Source organism: Pogoniulus pusillus, chromosome 10 (assembly GCF_015220805.1).
Source record: "Pogoniulus pusillus isolate bPogPus1 chromosome 10, bPogPus1.pri, whole genome shotgun sequence".
NCBI lineage: Eukaryota > Metazoa > Chordata > Aves > Piciformes > Lybiidae > Pogoniulus > Pogoniulus pusillus.
The window spans coordinates 15,925,491-15,939,619 of record NC_087273.1 but is presented as its reverse complement, the minus strand read 5'-3'; the positions used below and the strand labels follow the sequence as shown (position 1 = coordinate 15,939,619).

At 41.6% G+C, this 14,129-nt stretch overlaps 1 long non-coding RNA gene across 2 annotated transcripts in view; it reads right to left on the bottom strand.

The window, feature by feature from the left end:
- Window positions 1-8,590: 8,590 nt before the first annotated feature.
- Window positions 8,591-14,129, bottom strand: part of LOC135179002 (uncharacterized) — a 150,969-nt gene continuing 145,430 nt past the window's right edge. The window contains exon 4 of one of the 2 annotated variants that reach the window (XR_010303840.1): window positions 8,591-9,355. This is a non-coding gene — a long non-coding RNA (uncharacterized LOC135179002). Of the gene's footprint in view, window positions 9,356-11,027; window positions 11,121-14,129 lie in introns of those variants that run through there. The other variant, XR_010303841.1, reaches the window with a different exon arrangement.

Below are 14,129 nucleotides of genomic sequence, written 5' to 3'. Positions count from 1 at the left end.
AGAATTCATGTACATCTGAAGATATACTCCTCACTTTTATACTGGACATGATGTATCTGAAATGAAATCTTTTGTTGGTCAGTTTAGGGTCACCTATTCTGCCGTGTCCTCCCCAATGATGCAATCTCTGCAGCTCCCCAATTTGGCACACAGGATTTCTCATTGATCGCCGTCCATAGCAAGTCTAACCATAGAATTAACCAGATTGGAAAAGACCTTTGAGACCATTAAGTCCAACTTATCACCCATCACCTTGTAATTAACTAAACCATGGCACTAAGTGCCTCATCCAATCTCCTTTTAAACACCTCCAGGGATGGTGACTCCACCACCTCCCTGGGCAGCTCATTCCATGCCAATTACTCTTGCTGTGAAGAACTTATTCCTAATATCCATCCTGAACCTGCCCTGACACAGCTTGAGGCTGTGTCCTCTTGTTCTGTTGCTGGTTGCCGGGGGAAGAGACCAACTCCTTCTGGTACAACCTCCCTTCAGGTCATTGTAGAGAGCCTCTTCTTCTCCAGGCTGAACACTCCCATCTTCTTCAGCCTCTTGTCACAGGGCTGTGCTCCAGACCCCTCACCAGCCTTGGTGCCCTTCTCTGGATATGTTCAAGCACCTCAACATCTTTCTCAAATTAAGGGGCCCAGAACTGGGCACAGTACTCAAGGTGTGTCCTAGCCAATGCTGAGTAGAGGGGCAGAATGACTTCCCTGGTCCTGTTGGCCACACTACTCCTGATACAGGCCAGGATGCCACTGGCCTTCTTGGCCACCTGGGCACACTGCTGGCTCATGTAAATCAAGAGCCCTTCTGCACATCTGTCTTTGGTAGCAACTCTGAACAGCAGCATTATGACTGCTACGAGCAGGCACAGCTGGCAACAACGTGCTGTTAATTCAGAAAGTTCAGTCACTTAGAAGAGACTAAGCTGAAAAGTAAAATTACCAAGGACAATCAGTTCTGTTCTAGTTCAAAGTATGCCACTAACCAAAAGAAGACTCTAAGAAAATTCCCTTGTCAGGAAATGTATAATATGTTAAGCATTACTCAGAGGGCATCAAAGCATGGGTGATATAAAACCATCAGATATCATCGATTTAGCCCTAATGATTTCATAATTCAAGATTCACGCTTCCACAACATTTCTAACCATATATCAATAGAAGTTTTGGCACTTTTATTCCAAAACCTGAATAGGCTGGGTACTTTTGGGCTAAGCTTTCATTTATTATACATATAAACCTGCAATTAAAAATAGAAAATGTGTAACACAGATCTGCACGCCTACATAGATGAGAAGTAGTTATGCAAATCTCATGTAACTCTGCTGTGTGTCGTAGATGTAGCAGATGCTATAATAAATGCAGTCCCAGGATACTTGAGCACAGTTAGGCAATGACAAAGGCTTGTTTCTGAGAACCCTGCTGCAGTGAAAATTGCAGGGATAGTTGATTTGAAATTACTGCCTCTGGGGTTTTTTTCCTTTCTTTTTTTTTTTTTTTTCCTTTTCTCCACTCTTGAAATTTGATTCCAAAATTCATGCAGCAAGTTCTCTTTGTTTGTATGCATGTGAGATACATGCACAGCATATGAGGTGTTTTATATGGCATTGCCTAATTTAGTCTCTAAAATAACAGACCTCTACAAACTGGCCAGCATTTTAAATTAAAGCCCAGCTACTACTTTTTGCCTTTAAAAGGCTGCAAATATAAAAGCTGGGGGTTAGTAACAGTTAAAATTCTGTGAGTGTGTTTTGAGTCTTTGGTTCAGTTTTAGAAGATTTCATTTTAAAAGAATGCAAGTTCTGGCACGAAACCACACTTTGTTTATATCACATCATAGAATCATAGAAAGGTTTAGGTTGGAAGGACCTCAAAGATATCCAGTTCCAACCTCCTGCCATAAGCAGGGACACCTCTCACTAGAACAGGTCACTCAAGGCCTCATCCAACCTGGCCTCGAACACCTTCGGGAAGGGAACATCTACAACTTCCCTGGGCAACCTGTGCCAGTGTCTTACCACTCTCACTAGAAAGAACTTCTTCCTAACATCCAGTTGAAATCTCCCCTCTGCCACTTTAAACCTATTCTATTGTTCTATCACTGCCTATTCAATAAATGAAGAGACTTGTTAAAAAAAGTCACCACACAAATAGATGCTAACATGGAATGTGATGCAAATTTGCATTTTAAAGAACAGAGGTCATAGAGATGTATTTGGTACCTTCTCATTTGGTAAATAGTACCCATTTTGTGAGGCAGCAAATTTAGGAGAACACCCTAAATCCACAGTCACCTTTTTCAGTGAGTTTCATTTCTCTTGCAGAGTATTCCTTTAGACTAGAGGAACTTCTTGTCAACACATTCCTTACATAAAGCACTTCAGTCACATTTGCTGGTCAACAGGCTTGTCAAACGTGGCAAGAAGAAACAGCAGACCCGTATGCTCAAGTTGCTAAGTGAACACATTAGTATTAAGTCTGAAACTACTTTTGTTCAAAGCTGTCTCTGCTCCAGGTTGTTAATGTAAACTCTTGAGTTTAAAACAGCACTACATAGCTCCTTTCCTCCACTGTACTTAGAGCCTCTTTTTATTCTCACAAAAGAAAGAAATTCCAGCAGATTTTTACCCCAAAGCTTTTCTTTTGCCTTTTAATTGGATTGATACTGTGTTTTTTTTTTTCTTATGATATTCTATTTAATAGAGTTAATATGGATCGGGGGCAAAATTCTCCTTCCCTAAGCACAGACTCGGTTAAAGGGGAGAATTTTGCCTTGTTCACTACAACATAATAAAATGCTTTTTTTACTGTGGTTGGGAATAGCCTGGCATATAAATTATATCAAACACTGAATATCCCAAGGAAAATAAAAAAGCCTGCACTACAAAATATTTTTTCTTACTACATTTTCTAGCAGAGACTTCAATAAAAGCAAATCTGTACATTTTTCAAATGAATGCACCAGGAAAAAAAGTGCACTGTATGAAAAATACACTAAGATACAAAAAAATAAATGCCTAAATTAACTCTTAGAAGCCCTTAGGTATTTTGTTTCAGGTTTTCCAAATTATTCTTCCTTGATTTTCCTACTTCTATTAACAACAGAGAAAATCTAACATTTTCTAATCCAGAAGGTTGCCAAGGCATACAGAAGCCTTGACAGCATCTTTGCCTAGGAACTGTAGATCCATTTCAAGAGTTGTATATATAAATGTATAATATCCTAAAGAAGAGGGAAGCCTGAGTCTCCTCTTCCACATTGTTCCTGACTGCAGAAGACAAGGGAAGGGGCAAAGAAGGAAAACTAAGAGAAGATGGGATAGACACTTGTCCAAAACTGTATAATGAATGCTCATTCAGCACAAGCCCATGATAATGCACAACAGAGAAGCAGGAGGGAAGAGGACATTAGGGCATCTCACTATCTGTCTTCTCATGAGCCCATGACAGGAGTGACGCTCCTTAGACTACAAATCTGTTTAGATAAGAGAAGAGCCACAGCGCTACTCAGCAAGACACAGCAAAATCCCTTAACCTCTTCCAAGAAGAGGTAGCACAAAGTGAAGGATACTTGAAAACCTGATTTCTTATTCAGGTTTTAGCATAAAAGCAAAGCCATGTACAACTGCCCCAGAAGGAGTGTGACAGGCAAGTAAAACAGAGTAAGACTGCAGTCAGAACAAGTACCTGGAAGGAGTGGAAGAAAACTTACGAGTTCTGATACATTTTTGGCAGAGAACTATGCCTGCTTTTTGCTTTCTTTAAAATTCATGACTTCATGGTTGTAAAGAAAATGAAGCTCAGGGGTATCCACGAAATTCACTTCCTGGCAGTCAGAGCATCCACCTGTGGGAGAGAGAATGTGGGAAAACACACTCATCATGTTCTGTTTATGCTGCTTCTAAACACAGTTTCTTGACTTTATGCCAGCATAAATGAAAGCTTTATACAGATAGATATATACACTCACATAGATAAACCTATACGTACGGATACGTCCATCCACACACACATACAGACTTGAGTTATGCTAGCCACACAGCTATAGGCAAATATGTATATAAACATACATAAATCCACCCAACTAAAGTTTCAGTGGGCAAGAAAATAGTTTCCTGTCTGCTCTCAGAATAACAAAGCTGAGAAACAGAACACAGTAAATGCACTGCAATTCACAACTCTTTCACTCAAACATGCATCACAGGTAGCAAACCACTGTTGCATATGTGCCCAAGTCTGGGTTCCCCTGTCTTTGAGTGATCTTTGTCTTTCAGAGTTGAAACAAGTTGAAACAGAAAATGCACTGCAATGGACAACTCTTTCACTCAGACATGTATCACAGATGTCAAGTCACTGTTGTATACATGCCCATGTCTGGGGTCTCATCTCTTTCAGTGTACTTTGTCTTCCAGAACTGAAACAAAAAGGAGTTCCTAAGCTTTTGAGCTATGCAACACTTTGTCATTTCTAGAAGCTTCTTAGCATAACAAATTGACACGAAGTTGTTTTGGTTTTGTTTTTTTTTTTAAAAAGAAAGAAAATGAACCCAAATTAAGTTTACTTAGATGAGAAGGTTTGAAGTAAACACCTTTCATCTCGAAGCATGGGTTGCAGGGAAGGAAGAAAACTGGTTATTACACGAAACACCTTCCTTAAGCTGCTAAATGCAGATTCACTTAAGTAAAAAGGAATCCTCCTGATACGCCTCTCAGCATTTTGAGCTTTAATGATGCCTAGCACAGTAATTAACAGTACCAGTGATATATAACAATCCTGTGCTTTCCAGTGTCAGAAACAGAAGGCTAATGCCAGATTGCTTGTTAAAGGTACACCAGGCTGCAAAGCACACCAGATGAGACAATCCCCCAGTAGCCACGTAATGAGGTAAAGACATCTGTAAGATTATTTCAGAACTTTGAATGTGAAGATTCAAAGTCTTTGGTGATGCTACAGATGTTATTATTGTCATCCCTGCAGCCACTGGCAATGGAAATAGATCAGCCCTCCCATCAGACTGGACTGCAAATGGCTCAAACCTTGTTCTTCCTTAAATGCCTTAGTGCATAGCTATTCCTAAGTCACTTGAAGCAGTTCAGGCTGTTAACAGAAGAGAATACATTCCCTTGAATATGCTGCTCCTTCTGAGAACTGTGACCCACTACTTTAAGAGAATACTAAATGATCACTCAGTAACAACAACAAAACCAACCAAAAAAGCCTAACAAAACCAAAGGGCAAAGCCCCAACGAAACCAAAGGGCAAAGCCCAAACAAAACCAAACAAAAAAATATCAAACAAAGCAACCAAAGGAAAAAAAACAAACAAAAACAATAAAAGGCAGGAAAATTCCACTCAGAATAAATGAGAGAAAAACCCACACAATTTAAGATACTACTACAAAAGAAATACAAATTAGGGGGAAAAACATACACAGAGAACTCAGAAAATTTAGCAGATACACTAAAAAAGCTATGACCGTGACAATATTTTGGAGATAAAAAAAGAAGGAAGCATAATATTAAACTCAAGTTATGAGAATGTGAAAACATTTTGATTGAAAAGGCAACAAAGATGGAATGACTGCCATGTAGCAACTTCTATCAAACCTTTTAGAAAGAATTTTCAGATCCGAAAACTATGTCAGGAATTGAGCATGGGTTTTGTTGCTTTTACTTTCCAGCAATATCAAACCATCAATGTATTGGCAGGGGAAGAGAAGAATCTAATCATGACACTTTGCATCTTTGCGTCACGGTAGAATCATAGAATCATAGAATCAACCAGGTTGGAAGAGACCTCCAAGACCATCCAGTCCAACCTAGCACCCAGCCCTAGCCAGTCAACTAGATCATGGCACTAAGTGCCTCAGCCAGGCTTTTCTTGAAGACCCCCAGGGACGGTGCCTCCACCACCTCCCTGGGCAGCCCATTCCAATGGGAAATCACTCTCTCTGGCAAGAACTTCTTCCTAACATCCATCCTATACCTACCCTGGCACAACTTGAGACTGTGTCCCCTTGTTCTATTGCTGGTTACCTGGGAGAAGAGGCCACCCCCCACCTGGCTACAATGCCCCTTCAGGTAGTTGTAGACAGTAATAAGATCACCCCTGAGCCTCCTCTTCTCCAGGCTAAACAGGCCCAGCTCCCTCAACCTCTCCTCATAGGATTTGTGCTCCAGGCCCCTCACCAGCTTTGTTGCCCTTCTCTGGACATGTTCCAGCAACTCAACATCTCTCTTGAATTGAGGAGCCCAGAACTGGACACAGTACTCAAGGTGTGGCCTGACCAGTGCTGAGTACAGGGGAAGAATAACCTCCCTTGTCCTGCTGCCCACACTGTTCCTGATGCAGGCCAGGATGCCATTGGCTCTCTTGGCCACCTGGGCACACTGCTGCCTCATCTTCAGCTTACTGTCTATCAGTACCCCCAGGTCCCTTTCCTCCTGACTGCTCTCCAGCCACTCAGTCCCCAGCCTATAGCACTGCTTGGGGTTGTTGTGGCCAAAGTAAAATCACTTGCGCCCACTTTCAGACTTCCTTGTCTTGGCACTGAGATGTAAAGTAGTCCTGCTGTAAGCATGGATCCAGGATGGAAGTTTCCCAGAGCTGGAATGAAAGAATGCAAAGAAAGCCAAACCAAATGGATTTCATTACAGTCACACAGTGGTGAATTTTCAGATAAATAAAGTGCTGAGACTTTTTAATACTGTAATGAAACTTCAGCAACCAATCTTCTCATAAGGAAGCCACTAGGCTCTGTTCTGTCCTGTTTTCAGTGCTGTGAAAAGCCAAAAATGATTGAACTGATTTCACCTGGAGAAGTAACAAAATTAAATTGCATAAGGCGTATTAGAACTGGACTCATATGGCATAAGTAGGGTAGATTAGTATTATCAGCTTTTGGATTCCTATACTTCTAAACTAATTGATTTAGATCTAAATCTCCAGGAATAAACAATTTTGGATGTTCTTTGCAAGCAAAATACATTTCTATGAGCGGTGTTATCATAACAACTCTTAAATCCAACTTGTGTTTTAAAGCTCAGTAAATCACCCACAGTAACAACGTGATCAATTTAATTCCATTTCAGTTAATCAATTGTCCATGAGCTGGCTTTTATAGTCTCTGCTTAATTAAAATAACACCCATAAGGGATTTGTTTCTTCAAGGTATCTTTAGAGATATTCACACCTACAGATATGAGTGTCTGAATGGTTGCTGTTATTTATGTTCCTGGTGAATGAAATGGTTGGAAGCAGGACTGGCAAATATCTAAAGTCTGTAGGATAGTCATTAGGCATATCTGAATCATCTGTTCAGCTTAGATACAGAGATGGTGTGCTTTCATTCAGAGTAACTTGGTTTCAGTGCAAATACTCAAATTTAGACTTTGTTTGCCCCATCTGCAAATTCACTCTTACCTAAATGGGACTTCTACACTCAAAGCAGCACACATGTTCTCACTAGTACATATACAGACTCACAGAATGTCAGGGGTGGAAGGGACCTCCAAAGCTCATCCAGTCCAATTTCCCCTGCAGAGCAGCATCATCTAGATCAGATCAGAAAGGAATGCATCCAGGCAGGTTTTTAATATCTCCAGAGAGGAAGACTCCATAACCCCACTGGGCAGTCTGTTCCAGGGTTCTGTCACCCTCACAGGAAAAAAAATTCCTCCTCATGTTTACATGAAACTTCCTATGCTTCAACTTTCACCCATTGCCCCATGTCCTGTCATTGGGCATCACCCAGCAGAGCCTGGGCCTATCCTCCTGGCACTCATCCTTTACATCTTTACAAACATTGATGAGGTCACCTCTCAGTCTCCTCTTCTCCAGGGAACAGAGCCCAAGCTTCCCCAGGCTCTCCTTGTAACAGAGATGTTCCATTCCCTTCATTTTTGTGGCCTTGCGCTGGACTCTCTCATGCAGTTCTATGTCCCTCTTGAACTTGGGGTCCAGAACTGGACACAGCACTCCAGATGTGGCCTCATCAGGACACAGTAGAGGGGCAGGAGAACCTCTCTCAACCTACTAACCACAGCCCTTCTAATACACCCCAGAATGACATTGGCCTTCCTGGCTACAAGTATACATTGCTTCGGTCTGGCAGAGGCAGGTCAATAATGCTGACTCACCTTTAGAGGTTAGATTTTGACCATAAGCAAAGCCCTTGAACTACTTGAAACACTTTTGATGACATGAAATTAAAGGTTGCTCTCTTCTGTCAGGTGGCCAGCGCCAGAAAAAGAGGACACAGCCTCAGGCTGCACCAGGGGAGATTTAGGCTGGAGGTGAGGAGAAAGTTCTTCACTGAGAGAGTCATTGGACACTGGAATGGGCTGCCTGGGGAGGTGGTGGAGTCGCCGTCCCTGGGGCTGTTCAAGGCAAGATTGGACGTGGCACTTGGTGCCATGGTCTAGCTCTGTGGTAAAGGGTTGGACTTGATGATCTGTGAGGTCTCTTCCAACCCTGATGATACTGTGATACTGTAAATGCTCCTGGCGGGTGTGTTAAAACACCAATGTTCAGATTTCTGGTTAACCCAACTCAAGACAGTAATTCTCAAAACATTTGACCTTTATTTTTACTCTTCATGCAGTACAGAATCAGAGATAAAGATACAAATCTTCTCATGTTCTGAATGGTTCCTTTGTTTGGGTGAAGACTTACATTTTAAGAACTAAACAGCTACAACTTGCCTCCTGAATAGAGACTGCACAAAAAAAGGGTATGAAAATTAATAGATCCAACTTGCTGACCTGCATATTAAGGTTAGAAAACAATGCATGCCTTAAAATAAAAGCTTCATTAACAAGCATGGTTCTAATGAAGAAAAGTGTTGAAACATGAATAAATTCAACCAGAACAGACTTTTCAAGCAATTAATTGCCAAAAAAAATAGTAGGAAAGAAATTGAGTATAAGGTATCTGAATTTCTTCACTGAAGAGCTTACAAAAGGAAGTACAGACCACAGAACAAAGGCTCATTAAAAGGTTAGGAAGGAAATATATTTACTAACAGGTTTTATTCATGTTAGGCTACAACACTGTAAGTAACCAAAATTCAATTACATTTTCTAAAAAGAAATTATAACCAACTACATCCTGCAAGACTTTGAAAGCAGCCTTAAATCAGCCAGCAGTAGGGAGAACAGCTGGACAAAATTCTTTCCTTGGCCATATTTTCTAGCCAGTGTTTATCTATTTATTTCTAAGCCGTTCTTAAAGGTCTCTTACTCCCGTGGCCACTCTGCTGAGACACTCAAGCCTTCCTTTCATCATTTCTGCCCTTCAGGTTTTTCTTCTTTTCCTTTATATTTCTCATTCCTTCTTCCATAGGTCTTTCCCTTTAAAGACATAGAGATTATGAGCAAGCCTGGAGAAGAGGAGGCTCAGGGGTGATCTTATTGCTGTCTACAACTACCTGAAGGGACATTGTAGCCAGGTGGGGGGTGGCCTCTTCTCCCAGGTAACCAGCAGCAGAACAAGGGGACACAGTCTCAAGTTGTGCCAGGGTAGGTATAGGCTGGATGTTAGGAGGAAGTTCTTCACAGAGAGAGTGATTTCCCATTGGAATGGGCTGCCCAGGGAGGTGGTGGAGTCACTGTCCCTGGAGGTCTTCAAGAAAAGACTGGAAGGGGCACTTAGTGCCATGGTCTGTTTGACTGGCTAGGGCTGGGTGCTAGGTTGGACTGGATGATCTTGGAGGTCTCTTCCAACCTGGTTGATTCTATGATTCTATGGAATGACTTCTGCCAACTCCCATCAAGCCAGTATTTTGCAAGCCAGTCCCTTTTAAGCCATCTCTTGTGATTATACAAGCCCGTGCTCACCAGTTGAACTCAATGGAACTGCTTCACATAGCTAAAAGCAAGTGAATGCTTGAGATTTTCTTAAGCTTTCCCTTTACAGAGACACAAGGAGGGAAGCTTCTTCAACTGCTGATGCTATAAGAAATTGCATCATAAATTTATGGACTCAGATTTTGTAACCTATTGCGTATCCTCACCTTAGTACTACTACTTTGGCTGTTTCAGGACCTAATTTGTCCAAGGTAGAAAGCATAAGTAGCTTACATTACCTTAATTTGGGGGAGTATTTGCAGGTGAAATGAGAGAGGTGGGATGGAGAATGTAAACTCCTCCTATAGAAGCATCTCCCAGCCACCTGAGGCAGACTTACTAGAAGTTGCTTCATGCAACATTACTATTATTAACTGATTATCTTAGTCAAGCTCAGCACTGTGTGATCATATTAGCATAAGAGAAAAACCAGGAGCAAGTGAAGGGGACAGACAGCTGAGTCAAAATTGATTCAAGAAACAATCCTGCTTTCAACAAAGCACACAGTAGCATCATGTCCCAAAGGGAGTAGAAAGACTCTAAGGTGGTTATATAAACCCCTTCAATCAGAAACATGTTTCCACAACAATAAAAAAAGTTTTGTAAATATTTATAAAAGAAAAACTTCTTTTTTTTTTCCAAGAGAGCCTACACAAAAGGCTTTAAAAAATGATGCAAGCTTTATCAACTTGAAAAAATTAAAATTCAGAAGAACCAACTGAATAAAAATCCCAACAGACCAGAACTGCTCTTTCATAGAAGTAGTTGCTTTATCTTAGGGGGTAGGAGGGAGAACAACATTTTGTTTGCTTCTATAAAACAACAAAATCTCTACCCAACTGTAATATTCTCCCTACAGTTTTATTCTTTTCACATTTCCTCCCATCTCCCACACTCCCTTGTGGTTTGTGTTAATAATCGTTTGACAGAATCTTCCCCTCTATTTTATATTTAATTCCACAGAAGAAAAATATAAAATACAGTCACTGCTGTATTGGATTAATGCTTCTGCATGTCCAGAGGAGTGTTTCTTCCTAAAGCACTTTTCAAAAGAGTTCATATATTACTTGTTCTGCATGGAACATCACAGAGTGAAATAAATAAAACCCATGGAAGGGGGGAAGGTGGTGGGGGGAACCAAGAGAATTTTTGTTGTTCTCCATTCACACCCTGGGTGTCACCTTAAATTTGTTAATGTTTCTAGGGCTGATCAAATGCCAACATTTCCTGTAGCTGAGGAATCCATGTAGCCTGGAAGTTTCCCTTAGCCCTAAATAAGAGAGCGAGAACGCAAATGAAAGTCAAAATAAAACCCTCCAAAGCTTATCTAACAGCATCCTCTTTCTTGAGGTAAACATTCCAAAAGTTTTCTGTCAGTTTTCTGTGACATACACTTTCTGATAGCTAAACATGTTGGAGTTTGTCTAAATCCACACTTTTCCTTCTTTCTTTTTTTTTTTCAAGGACTCAAAAATGCTGCCAAGGGAAAAGAAAACCAGGCAGTAAAACCCAAAAACAAGCTGGCAAAGCAGCAGAATCACATATGGCCTGCAAACTACAACATTCATCAGGGTGTTACTTTTTTGGGTTCAGAGGGAACAGCAAATGATCAGCTAGGCTATCCCAGATTCCACTGCTACGCTTCTCTAGTGAGCACTATGGAACATAGATTTCCCTTTCTCACAGTGTCAGGACTAAATCAGGCCTAACTGCACCATTATGACACATTTATTTCCCCCATCCACCCAGCACATCAGTCTCTGTTTATTTAGATCTTCCTAGTGTCTACTTTTCCATAGCAAACATAAAATAATCAAGATTCTTACGAGGCTGAGGGAGCTGGGGTTGTTTAGCCTGGAGAAGAGGAGGCTCAGGGGTGACCTCATTGCTGTCTACAACTACCTGAAGGGAGGTTGTAGCCAGGTGGGGATTGGTCTCTTCTCCCAGGTAACCAGCAATAGAACAAGGGAACACAGTCTCAAGTTGTGCTGGGGTGGGTATAGGCTGGATGTTAGGAGGAAGTTCTTCACAGAGAGAGTGATTGGCATTGGAATGGGCTGCCCAGGGAGGTGGTGGAGGCACCGTCCCTGGAGGTGTTCAAGAAAAGCCTGGATGAGGCACTTAGTGCCATGGTCTAGTTGACTGGCTAGGGCTGGGTGCTAGGTTGGACTGGATGATCTTGGAGGTCTCTTCCAACCTCATTGATTCTATGATTCTATGATTTATTCTTTTAAGAATAAATAAATAAATAAAAAAGTAACTTCCTTGCCCTTGATTATTTTATGTTTGCTATGGAAAAACAGCTGAACCAGCTCGAATTCAAAACAATTGCACAAAATATTTTCCTTAAATAAATAAAAACTCTGCAACTTTTATTTCACAGAATGTCAGGGGCTGGAAGGGCCCAAAGCTCCAGTCCAACTCCCCTGAAGTGCAGGAAGCCCTCTAAAGCTCATCCAAACCATCTCCCCTGAAGAGCAGGATCTCCGAGACCAGATCACACAGGAACACATCCAGGCAGGTTTTGAGTACCTCCAGAGAGGCAGATTCCACAACCTCCCTAGGCAGCCTGTTCCAGGGTTCTGTCACCCTCCCAGGGAAAAAAATTCCTCCTCCTTCTTCCATAATTGATTAAGGCAAAAAAAAAAAAAAAATCAGGATCTTGCTGTCTACAACTACCTGAGGGGTGGTTGTGGCCAGGAGGAGGTTGCTCTCTTCTCTCAGGTGGCCAGCTCCAGAACGAGAGGACACAGCCTCAAGCTGCGCCAGGGGAAATTTCGGCTCGAGGTGAGGAGAAAGTTCTTCACTGAGAGAGTCATTGGGCACTGGAATGGGCTGCCTGGGGAGGTGGTGGAGTCGTCGTCCCTGGGGCAGTTCAAGGCAAGGTTGGACGTGGCACTTGGTGCCATGGTCTAGCCTTGGGCACTGTGGTAAAGGGTTGGACTTGATGATCTGTGAGGTCTCTTCCAACCTTGGTGATACTGTGATACTGTGATGGAAAAGAGAAGTATCAACATTGATAACTTATTGTATGCCAGCATTTCAAGTTACCACAGCATCTATTAGTAAGTACCCTTGTGTAGGTCACATCTCTGCCTGACTTAGCCATAGAAAAACAATGAACATTGGAGATCTGGACAACAAAGTGGCTGTGCTAAACATTCCTGACTCTCAGAGCAATTTATATTATTTAATTCATTTTTTAAAATATTTTTGGTGGGTTTTTTTTTTCTTTCCTTGTTTTATTGGGGAGCTTTTTTGTTTGGTTGGTTTTTTTTTGCTGTTGTTGTTTTAGTAAAGAAACATTTTTGCAGGGCCAGATAATCACAGAACCACAAAAACATCCAGGTTAGTAAAGACCCTCAGGATCACCAAGCCTGCTCTGCAAGATTCACCTTAAACCATATCCCTAAGCACCACATCCAAGCGACCTCTAAATACATCCAGGGCTGGTGACTCCAGGGCAAAATGTCATTGCCTTGATGTTGGAATTCTGAAGGAGAATTCTACATCCTATTTTAAATATGAGGTCAGATCAGACCAGAAAATGGTGCTCTCTACCCTTAGAACACAGAAGTGAATTGTTTATATATATATAAGATCTTTAAAGGGCTAAAAAATTTCATGCAATTACTTACGTTGTGTTTTGTCCCTTTCTTACCTTCATTCTCCAGTTGGTATGCACTGTCTTTCAGAGTGTAAGCTCTTTGAAGCTAGAGCTGTCACGTTTTATGTACTTCCACAGTGCCCAGTACAATAGGGCCTGACCTAGTTAACTCCTAATCAATAGTGCAATAGAGATGTTAAATCTCTCTCTGGAGATATTCAGAAGCTGCCTGGATGCATTCCTGTGTGATCTGCTATAGGTGATCCTGCTCTGGCAGGAGGGTTGGACTGGGTGAGCTTCCGAGGTCCCTTCCAGCCCCTGACATTCTGTGATCCAGTGAGATAATTACCACAAGACTATTGTACGTCCTACCACACAGTTCAGTTCATTGAGAAATCCTGTTGCAGTACAAGGGTACCTCCATGCTACACAAGCCAACACCAATAAAAAACCCTGGGAGTTTCCTGCTTGAAAACATCAAGAAAAGCTGGTATTGAGAAGGAATAAAGCTCAACTGAAATCAGGTAGGGATTGCTAAACATGCTCCTTTCACCCTGTTCCAACTCAGCTGCACTGAAACCCAACTTTGATTGCAGGTATTTTTATTCACAGTGATTAAAGCTCTCCTGCACTCACCGCTGAGAACAAACGTGTGCATATCCAAATGCTTCA